Here is an 11,393-nt window from a genome sequence, read left to right as displayed (position 1 = left end):
CTTCGGCTGTTGTAACCCCCCAGGAATGTGGCAGTCTGGTCCATGTCTTGATGGCAGAGCGCTTGCATGTTCTTTGGAGTTCAGCTATCTCAAGAACTGCATCTCCCTTTATGAGCCTGCTCGAGTGTTAGGAGAGGCCTTACTGTCAGTCCCGCCACCTTCACAGGTGCATTCAGTTCGTCCATGGGAGAGGGCCTTCTCTGTGGCTGCTCCCAGACTCTGGAACTCCCTCCAAACTGAATTCAAGGCTAGCTTCATCTTTGCTGTCCTTCCACAAGCAACCAAAGATCTTTCTCTTCAGACTGAATATGATGATGATCCAGGATGTTGAAGACCCTTCTATTTGAGAATGCCGGAATAAGGCTTAAAACCTCTCGAAAGTTGTTCATTCGGTGCTATAGCTGTAGATGTCATGTCAAACTCAATTCATCAGCCTCAAGCTTTTGATGATCACACTATGAGTTTTTTCCCCCCTAACCATGCTGGGAATGTTTCAAAGGGCAGAGGGGTCAGCAGCCTCAATGAATAAATATAATTTAAATGCTGTGTGGTAATGATTTTAGTGCGTTTGTAATTAGCAATTTATTTTGGAGTATTTTAAAGATTTCTTTCTTTCTTTCTGGCAAATAAGCCTTCTGTCAGGCGGGGGAAGATAAAACTGAGAAGCAGGATTAAGCAAAATCGATGAAATCATGATGCAGGCAAATGAAGTATGCACATCATGAACACACACATCTCCAGAGGTAGGGGCAAAATGTATGATTTCACATCTATAATGTTGCTGTAATGGTACTGTTAATATTATTTATATGTTACACAGTTTTCAATGTTATATAATTGGCTCCACATTATATCAGAAATCTGTGAAACAGTCATTTAGATTAGTAATACTGTTGTTGGTTTCTAGTCATAAGAAATGGACACAAATCACCGGTTTGGCAGTTTATGCCAGTTCAGTTAGCAGCTGAATTGGTGTTTGGCACTTACCAGCTGTGCCTCCTCTGGTGGATGCCCATTCAGAAGCAAGGAACAGAGGAGGCGGGGCAGGGAAGCCAAACCACTGCCTCTGAGTGAGCAGCTGCCAGAGGAGGCGGGGCCAGGAAGCGCTGAACACCTGTCCGGTCACTAAACGAACGAGCATGAACCGCTGAACCATGTCCATCTCTAATAATTACTACTTGTAATGTGTAAGCCTTCGCCCAGATTCATTAAAACATTAGCTGACACCAACAAAATTCAGACATGGATACAGAAATTGGCTTCAGCTCAAGAAATAAATAGCTTTTACAGGTGCCCAAAATGACCCTTGGGAGGAGCCAAGGGTCAAGGGAAGTGTGTATTTCTTCTGCTGAACCCATTTCACACACCCCAGTACCTGGATTTCCATAGACTTACATTCTGCGGCAATTAGCGCTTTACAAATGAACCCTATGCTAACCTTCTGATGACTACTCATATCAGTTTAGTGATCCATTGTGTTGGCAATCCATGCATCTGCTTCTCACATCTCTACTCCCCCAACACAAAACATGCTAAATGAAAAATATGTAGCTGGGGAAACTCAGATGCTATGACAAACAGAGAGTTTTCACCGATGGAGAGAGGAAATGTGGAAGGATGGGAATTTATTTAGGTGGAAAAGAGATGAGACAGGAATTCAGCAGCCATATCTGAAGCATTGTTATAAAGATGTTTCAGTCCTGTGTTATATTCCTTCAGAGGGCAGAACTAGGAGGAAATTTCACCCAGGCACTTCTCAGATAAACGTTAGGAAAAAGTGCCTTGAAAGCAGAATGGGCTGCCTCTGAAGGTGGTGGACAGGAATCTATATTAAGTTAAACGTAAAGGTTCCCCTTGACATTTTAGTCAGTCGTGTTCGACTCTAGGAGGCGGTGCTTATCCCCGTTTCCAAGCTGTAGAGCGAGCATTTTGTCCGAAAACAGTTTCTGTTGTTACGTGGCCAGTGCGGCTAAACATGGAACGCTGTTTATCTTCCCACCGAAGTGGTCCCTATTTACGTATCTACTCGCATTTACATGCTTTCGAACTGCTAGGTTGGCGAGGAGCTGGGACAAGCGATGGGAGCTCACTCCGTCGTGTGGATTTGATCTTATGACTGCTTGGTCTTCTGACCCTGCAGCACAGGCTTCTGTGGTTTAGCCCACAGTGTCACCACATCCCACAATCTCACCACTGTTACTGGAATATCTATACTAGACAGGCTGCCTAAAAAAAACACAGACCAATGAACAGATTCGTGGTTCATCCAAAATTCCTGGAGAAATTCATGAGTTGTCAACCTTGATGATCCACAAACCAAAACAAACCACCATTTTGGCGATTCATTCTCATCTCTAATCTGCGCCATGAAAATATTTGTATTTCTTTCTGTTAAGAGTCTTTCAGGGGCATTTCCTTTGCATTTGTATTTTTTGGACACTGGCCCTTTCATTCTATAGGAAGGAAGAAAACTTCATCCAAGTCTTTCCTTTTGGGTTTTCCATTCATATGTTGGATGTTCCCAAAGCCCTCAAGAACCCTTTAAAATCACTCAAAAAGCATAGGTAAGACAACAGAAAAATGATTCCATGATTATAGATTCCCACTCTCCCCACACTAGCTGGCTGCTGAAACCCTCATTGGTCATACCTCTGTGAGTGACGCTGCTGGGTGAAGAATTTAACCAGCAACTTGAAAATACAAAGGGTGAAAGAAAGTTTATACGAAAGGGAAGGAATGTGAAAATTTTGTGTACTTGTCTGTTGGTACCATGTGTCCTTCATGTTTTAAAGTGTCTCTTTCTGCAAAAGAAGAAAAACTCATCCTTTGCTAGAAGGGCTGCTTCTTAGCAATACTGCAGTTGCACATTCTGCTTTCTGACTCTTTGATTCAGTGATACCAGGAGATATCAGATTTGTTGGCACATGGACAAAAGTGAAAAATCGCCCAAGTCAAGACCTTCTGTTTTTCACAGTTATCTCATGAGAGTGCTTTATGAACCAAAGCCCTCTCCAAAATACTCACTAGTTGGTTTCTGAGGAAAAAAATGAAATCCTTTCTATGGTCATTATCTGGGTCTCTCTTTTCGCCTCTCTTTCTTCCTATAAAATCTCCCCAACACAGCAGTAATTTATAACCTGTCAACTTTTTCTCTCTCTCCTCCTTCCTTTAGGAAGCCTCTGTTGCCTCCATCTGTAACACAAATTTTGTTTTCACTGTTATTTTGCATTAAGGTCCCTTATAATGAAGAAAAGCACAGTCTCCAGACGTAGATGTCCCTTGTTTTGGACAAATGTCATTGATTGATTAAGCCCTCAACTGATTGGGTTTCTCAAGGCTGTATCTGATAATAGAGAAGTTCAATAATAAAGAGCTACATGAACTCTTGAGGAAGAAATCTAAAATTTCTTCTCAAGATGGAGATGTATCATTGTTGTATTTATTAGGCACATTTTCTATATTTGTGTCCCATCACAGATGCTGCTCCTGGCCTTCAGCTGAATTTGGGGTGCAAATTGTCAATGTTGCATGTAAGCGTGAGGAACAACAGCATTATTCTACATGCCCATGAGAAGCATTGTGTGATGTTCTCATTATATGTAACATCACACATATCTATATATCGATATTTCACTATCTATAGCTGTGTAGCTGTATTCACCATGTATCTGTAGCTATAGCTATAGATATATTTGCCCAAATTAAGCAAAACTGTACAAAGAGTGCTTTATAAGTCTAATAAATATAATTAATTAATGCTAGCAGCAGAAATTTACCAATGCTGTTGCTTTGTAGTATGGTTTTTTAAGGATTAGAAGCATTGAATGGGCTGTTTGTATCTTTCTAAACAATCTGTCTATTGTTCTCTCCATTTGCTCTGTGTGTGCTTTGCTTCTTAGAAGGAAAGTTTGATCTGTGCAACAATAAGCTTTCAATATCCATACCCATGAAAAATGCATGTTAAAAAAAGTGCTCATGAAAAAATGCACACACAATTTAGTCAATGGAGGGAAAATGTGCCTATTGAAAATGCGCACCATGGGGGTTTGTGACCCTTTGAAAAACATTTCAACAGCTTCACCAGAATTTAATTTGAAGAAGGAATGTGTCAAGGGACCAATTAGAGTGCTGATACATTGTTTCTGCACAATCCAGTCTTAATTCCCTTGGCTTCCCTAGTTACTGATAAGGACTTCATGACCCATAAATAGTCTTTGTCTCTCCCCCCCAATTAGCAAAACCTAATTGATCTTGCTTTAATGTGTGTTAGACTGTGTTAGAGGCACATATAGCCTCTTTCATATCTTGTTTCTCATACATAACTAAAATGTATCTGTGAAGATTCTCAGTCATCTAGGTGTGGTTATCTGCAAGTTGAGTCATGGCCACTGGACTTCTTTCTTGTTAGGTTGAAATCTTTCACGACTCATCCAAGTGAAGAAGCTACTTGGATGAGCAGCAAAACGTTTCAGCCTAACAAGAAAGAAGCTCAATTGCCTCGACTCAGCTTCCAGACAGCTAAAATGTGTGTGCAACTGCCATGAATAGATACCTGCTTATTTTGTTCACATCTTAGCAGTGTTACAGATTTTCAAATATTCCAGTAACAGCGGTGAGCAAAATAAGCTAAGGTGAGAACTAAACTAACTTTTCAATGCAATACCTTTTTGCTCATTGGGCTGTCACAGTGGCTCTGCTGGAAGAATTGCAGACTAGCCTTTCATTTGTTCTCTGGACGAACAGAATTCGCGATTTTAGCTCAAATTGTAATCGGGAAAGAATTCAGTAGTACTTCAATCTATGTGCACTGGTGGTGTAGGGAAAGTCATTGTTTTTGAATTACAGCTTTAAAATACTTTAGCCATCCATCCTGTGAGTAGTTTTTTTTGTCCAAAAGAATGACTTGCCCCATCTCTGATTATTTTATAATTACAAAACATTGTTCATCCAGATGTTTCCTACGATTAGGAGATTCTACTATGGATCAAAATATCACATTTGATAATTCCTTGGATTCCTGTGGTCTCTGTTATTCTTGCAATAGAACGGTTAACCAAGGGTTCTGGCACAGTTGTATATTGGCTAAATACTGTTACACCAAGCCATGTTTAAAAAACACACACGCATACACAGAGAATTCTTAAGACAACCAGCTTATGATTGGAGCATGCTGATGGAATGAAGGATGATTGCTTTCTTCTCCTGGACCTATTTTGCCCTGGGATTAAGAAAGGTGCAATACTTCCAAAAAAATGATTGACATGTCTTACTGGCATCTGGAGCCATCGTATTATTTAGTCGAGTCCCATGTCAAGTAAATCATAGGCAACCCTTGAAAAGATCTCCTCTTTTTTGCCAAGCTATTATACACTGAAACCCAGACGTCAATAGGGTTGAATTTTTATGAACTGAGATGGAACTGTATTAATCCTCAAGGATGATGTAATGGAGCAGCGACAGCATGTGAGGTTTAAAGCCTTACACAACATCTCCCCAGCCAAGGTTTGTTGAAACTGGGAAGGATGAATAAAGATGAGTCAAAACTGTTGCTTGGAGGTAAGTTGATGCCATGCAATTATGCTTAGTGCTAATCGAAAGACAAAGCAGCAATGTGACTTGCCAAATTCCTCTCCCTAACTAGTGCCTCTCACCCTCTCAAAGACACCCCACAAGCTGGAGATTTACTAAAGGACTCAATACCTTGATTTTGACCAAATTCAGCATTCTATAATTGACTGTATGGAAGGATCCCTAGATAGCTCAGTGGTTTAGGTATCTGGCTGTGGAGCCAGTGGTCGGGAATTCGATTCCCCAGTGTGTTACCAGGGAATAGAGTCAGCCTGTGTGGCCTGGGGCAAGCTGCCAGTTCCAGGACACACTCAGAAGAAAGGAATCAGAAGCCACTTCTCAGTATTTTCTACTTGGAAAGGGTCACCATCAGTCCAAATTGACTTGATGGCACATCATCATCATAAATGATTTCTGATAGCAATGATAGCTGGCTGGATAGCTCCGGGATCTGGCTGTGGAGCCAGAGGATGGGAGTTTGATTCCCCTCTGTGCATCTAAGAAGAGCCATCCTGGGTAGCCTTGGGCAAGCTGCACAGTCCCATGATGCCCCCAGAAGAAGGGAATGGTCAACCACTTCTGAGGAACCCCTGAAAAGGTCTCTATAAGTCAGAGTTGACTCAACAGCACGCAATTATATTATAACTGACTGTATGGAAGGATGTCATGAAGACAATGACTCTGTGCACCCATTAGCCAGGACAGCTATATAGGACCTTCATATTAGGAGGAAATAGACCACTGAATCTGATCACTGGGTAACCATAGCAGGAGGCAGCCTGTGTTTCCAGGCCTTACTTAGCTGCTTCCTATGAGAAACAGAATGACCCATTATATTGATCAGGAGTCTACCTATACCTAGCGGTTCGAAAGCATGCAAATGCAAGTAGATAAATAGGGACCACCTCGGTGGGAAGGTAACAGCGTTCCGTGTCTAAGTCGCACTGGCCATGTGACCACGGAAGATTGTCTTTGGACAAAACGCTGGCTCTATGGCTTGGAAACGGGGGATGAGCACCACCCCCTAGAGTCGAACACGACTGGACAAAAATTGTCCAGGGGAACCTTTACCTTTACTACCTATACACCTTTCATTTTTTGTATTTGTTTTTTGTCTCCTTTAGTCTGGTAAGGACAGGGAAATCTGTCTGTGTTGCTATCTCCCAAATTAACATCTTTTGCATCTCAAGCTCTTTCTGTTCCAAAAGGTGAAGTAAATTGTGAATGTTGGTGAATTCTACAGAAATGAAGACTAACACATTTGTTCCACATTTACAAATTCAAGAGATACAGCTTTTTGGAGCATGGTACTGGCTATGTTCTACCTGCAGGCCACGTTAATGATAAAGAACCCTTTAAATTAAAATGAAGTGGCAACCTTGCTATGGCTGAATGTTCAAAGATAGATTTTTAGGACTTATACACTCCAGCCAGAATCCTTTTGAGAAAATCCAGACATACAAGAACAACCGTGTGGTGTGGTTTTGGCCCCTTGTGTCCTCTCTTTACAAAAGTTACAGAAAACTGAATGCAGACTTCCAAAGAATAGCAAGAAGAGACATGAGGACCTTCTTAAATGAACAATGCAGAGAAATAGAGGAAAATAATAGAAAGGAACAAGCCAGAGATCTTTTCAAGAAATTTCGAGATATTAAAGGAACATTTTGTGCAAAGATGGACGTGATAAAGGACAAAAATGGTAGGGACCTAACAGAAGCAGAAGACATCAAGAAGAGGTGGCAAGAATACACAGAGGAATTATACCAGAAAGATCAACTCAGATAGTGTGCTTGCTGGCCTTGAGCCAGACATCCTGGAGAGTGAGGTCAAGTGGGCATTAGAAAGCATGGCTAACAACAAGGCCAGTAGAGGTTATGGCATTCCAGTCGAACTATTTGAAATCTTAAAAGATGACACTGTATGCCAGCAAGTTTGGAAAACTCAGCAGTGGCCAGAGGATTGGAAAAGATCAGTCTACATCCCAATCCCAAAGAAAGGCAGTGCCAAAGAATGCTCCAACTACCGTACAATAGCACTCATTTCATATGCTAGCAGGGTTATGCTCAAAATCCTACAAAGTAGGCTTCAGCAGTATGTGGACAAAGAACTTCCAGAAGTACAAGCTGGATTTCGAAGGGGCAGAGGAACTCGAGACCAAATTGCTAACATGCGCTGGATTATGGAGAAAGCCAGAGAGTTCCAGAAAAACATCTACTTCTGCTTCATTGACTATGCAAAAGCCTTTGACTGTGTGGACCACAGCAAACTGTGGCAAGTCCTTAAAGAAATGGGAGTGCCTGACCACCTTATCCATCTCCTGAGAAACCTACATGTGGGACAGGAAGCCACAGTTAGAACTGGATATGGAACAACTGATTGGTTCAAGATTGGGAAAGGATTACGACAAGGCTGTATATTGTCTCCCTGCTTATTTAACTTATATGCAGAATACATCATGCGAAAGGCTGGACTGGATGAATCCCAAGCCGGAATTAAGATTGCCGGAAGAAATATCAACAACCTCAGATATGCAGATGACACCACTGGGAGAAAGTGAGGAGGATTTAAAGAACCTCTTAATGAGGATGAAAGAGGAGAGTGCAAAAAATGGTCTGAAGCTCAACATAAAAAAAAAAACAACTAAGATCATGGCCACTGGTCCCATAACCCCCTGGTGAATAGAAGGGGAAAATATGGAGGCAGTGACAGGTTTGACCCAACTCCGGGAGGCAGTGGAAGACAGAAGGGCCTGGTGTGCTCTAGTCCATGGGGTCACGAAGAGTCAGACACAGCTTAACGACTAAACAACAAAAGTCCTGTCTTTTGCAGAGTTGATCAGGTTGTAGGCATGATTTCACAACCAGTATGTTTCCAGTGACATGAAGGTGTTCCCAGTGAAGAGGGAAAATGCTTGAATAGTTGCCCTGTCACAACTGAGTAAGTCCATAGAACTCTGCCCTTAATGCCTTGGGCCTGGGAAATGTGACAGGAGTTCAGAGGAGGTGTGTATCATGTGGACTTTGGCGTTTACTTAATGTGAAAGAAATGGGGAGGAATCATTTATACCTATTGCTCTGTCAAGACACACAACTTGTGATATTATTCTGTGTGTGGATATGATGGCTGAGAGACTTTGTGAGTCAGATGTCGAAAGAATAATTCTTCCAAGTTCTGGCACCTTCCTGTTGTTTGTTGCTTTTACCTGTCATCAAGTCACCTATGACTTAAGGTGACCCTATGAACGAGTGACTTCTGAAACATCCCATCGTTAACAGTCTTCCTCAGCTGTGGCTGCCATTATGGAGTCAATTCATCTCATATTTGGTCTTCCTTTTTCCCTCTGCTGCCTTCAACTTTTCCTAGCATTATTGTCTTCTCTTCTCTTGATGTGCCCAAATTACAACAGCCTCAATTTCTAGGCACACCGCTAAGGATAAACCAACAGTGGCAGTAAGCTGTTTCTTAAGAGAATGGATTGGTCATCCCCAGTTTCATTGAGGGATCCTGAGTAGTTTTCTCAGGAAATTCACTGCAATAACTATTTCTTCCTTTCTCTCTCTCTCTTTCAACACAACTAGTCACACTGTGGTATGCGAAAGCTCTGTCACTCCACTCAAAATGGGTAATATTTCTCTTCCTCTACCTTTTCCATTCCTCCCAGGAGATAAGATAAATGCATCACTTTTTAAAATCAGCTTCCTATAGAGAATGGGAGCTGAAAGAAACAAGGCATTTTTTCTGGAAGAAATGCTGTGTTCCATGAGACTTTTTTTGAAAAGATAATGTGACCGTCTTTTGTTATCATTGGAGTGCTTTTGGCAACAGTCAAGTGTTGGTGCATTTCCAACTAAGGTGCCAGGAGAAGCTTGTTGACCTAGGCAAGTAGGAAGGAACCAGAACAAAAATAGTGGAAATAAATAGCTGCCTAGCACAAATAAATAGCTGCCTAGCACAAATAAAACAGACTCCAGCTTTAAAGCCAATAGAGGTGGCCAGGTGGTCCTTTCACTGTATTTTGAGATGTTAAAAACAGAAAAACAGAGATGATCAAAGCCACTTACTTGATGAGGGTGGCCACACCTTGTCTTTTAGGGTTGATTCAAATGGAGGACTGTCCACCCTAAAAGACAAGGGTGGGCAGTCTTTTCTGTTCTCATTCCTCAATGAAAAAGGGTGTCACAACACAGCAAGGTGTCACATGGGGGGGGAGTGAATTGCTGCACGCTTTTTCGCTCTTGCACAAGAGTGAAACAGCCAGAGATTAATTTTCTCACAAGGAGTATTAGCAAAACTAAACAAACTTTTAAAACACACCTGTTTTTGCACAGACGACTTGCACAAGGTACATGTTTATGGCCCAAAATACATGTTGTTTGTTTGTTGTTGTTGTTGTTGTTGTTGTTGTTGTTGTTGTTGTTGTTTTGCATTTAAAAAATCCTGAAATATGAAAAATGCTTCCAGTATTTTGACAACCTGTGGGGAAAAGTGTTTGAAACTTTTTGTATATTCATAATAGTCCAGGTAAGTAATAGGTAATGACCAGATGAGAGTTTCCCCCTGAAATTTGGGGGAAGGTGTATACTTGCATGGAAAAACTGAATCAGTGACTGTTTGCTACAGGAACCTGATATTTAAGACTTGGGGAAATAAAAAGCAAAAATAGTCAAACAACAACCAGATCCAAAAACTTCTGACTTCACATCTTTTATCACATAACTAGAAAACAATCAATGAGAACATATGTAAGATTCCAATGAAAGAAAAAAAATCAATATCATAAATGCAAAACAAATTATGTGGCTCATATATCACCCCATAGCACTTAAAGCACTCTCGGAGGGGTTTACAAATAAATTATGGAGGCTACACATTGCCCTGCTCCAGCGAGCTGAGTACTCAGTTTACCAACCTTAGAAGGATGGAAGGCTGAGTCAACTCTGCTCAAGTTTTGAGCAGAGTCTTGACTGCAGAACTGTTGTTTAACCCCTGAGAGCCATCGTCATCTCAATGAATTCTCTCATTGTCATCTCAGTGAATGGGGATGTCTAGGTTGTAATGTTTGCTTTCAAAAAGGTTTCAATGGGAAACCTGTGAACTCAATGCATGTTTGTGTCATCTCTGCCCATGGTGGTGGTTCATCAGCTATACTTTCATTTCCTGCATGGCATAATTCATGTGTTTTGTGTATTTACCAGGGTCGGTCTTTCACTATTGTCTGGTTGGAAAATATCCACTAATATTCATTGCTTGTCACAACCAGAGTAAACCTATTGAACCAGCTGCTGAATGGATGAGTAACACTTGAGTAAATCCCATGGGTAGAGATGGGAACAAAGAACTTTGTGCCATGTTGTCTAAGTAACTGGCACAGCACTATAGGCGCTGTACATTCGCTTTCCCCACTGCCTGCCCAGTTTCCCCCTTACCTGCTGGTGTATGTGACTTCTTCTCTCCCCGTCTTGCAATCTTCCATTCTGGCAGGAGCATAGACTTCCCTTCTCTGCCTCCTCCAGCAGCTGCCCACGTACAGGCTGCACTGCAGGAGTCCCTGCACCACCTCCTCATCTGAGTGAATGTACAGCACCTGGGATGACTTAGAGCAGTGAACGCCAACCTTGGGCCTCCAGATGTTCTTGGACTAGAATTCCCAGAAGCCTTCACCACCACTTCTGCTGCCCAGGATTTCTGGGTGTTGAAGTCCAAGAACATCTGGAGGCCCAAGGTTGGGGACCACTGACTTAGAGGACATGGCATGAAGTGCTTCCTGCCCATCTCCAACCATGGGCTAAATGGCTTGGCTCTAGCTGGGAGTACCAACTAAGGCT

At 41.8% G+C, this 11,393-nt stretch overlaps 1 long non-coding RNA gene across 1 annotated transcript; it reads left to right on the top strand.

The window, feature by feature from the left end:
* The first annotated feature begins 631 nt into the window (after nt 1-631).
* On the top strand, nt 632-3,775 carry LOC144589572 (uncharacterized). Its single transcript, XR_013545750.1, has 2 exons — nt 632-743; nt 3,478-3,775. It is a non-coding gene; the product is annotated as an uncharacterized LOC144589572 (long non-coding RNA).
* Nucleotides 3,776-11,393: the final 7,618 nt, after the last annotated feature.

Source organism: Pogona vitticeps, chromosome 5 (genome assembly GCF_051106095.1).
Source record: "Pogona vitticeps strain Pit_001003342236 chromosome 5, PviZW2.1, whole genome shotgun sequence".
NCBI classification, from domain to species: Eukaryota; Metazoa; Chordata; class Lepidosauria; order Squamata; family Agamidae; genus Pogona; species Pogona vitticeps.
This window is presented reverse-complemented; position numbering and strand designations above follow the sequence as displayed.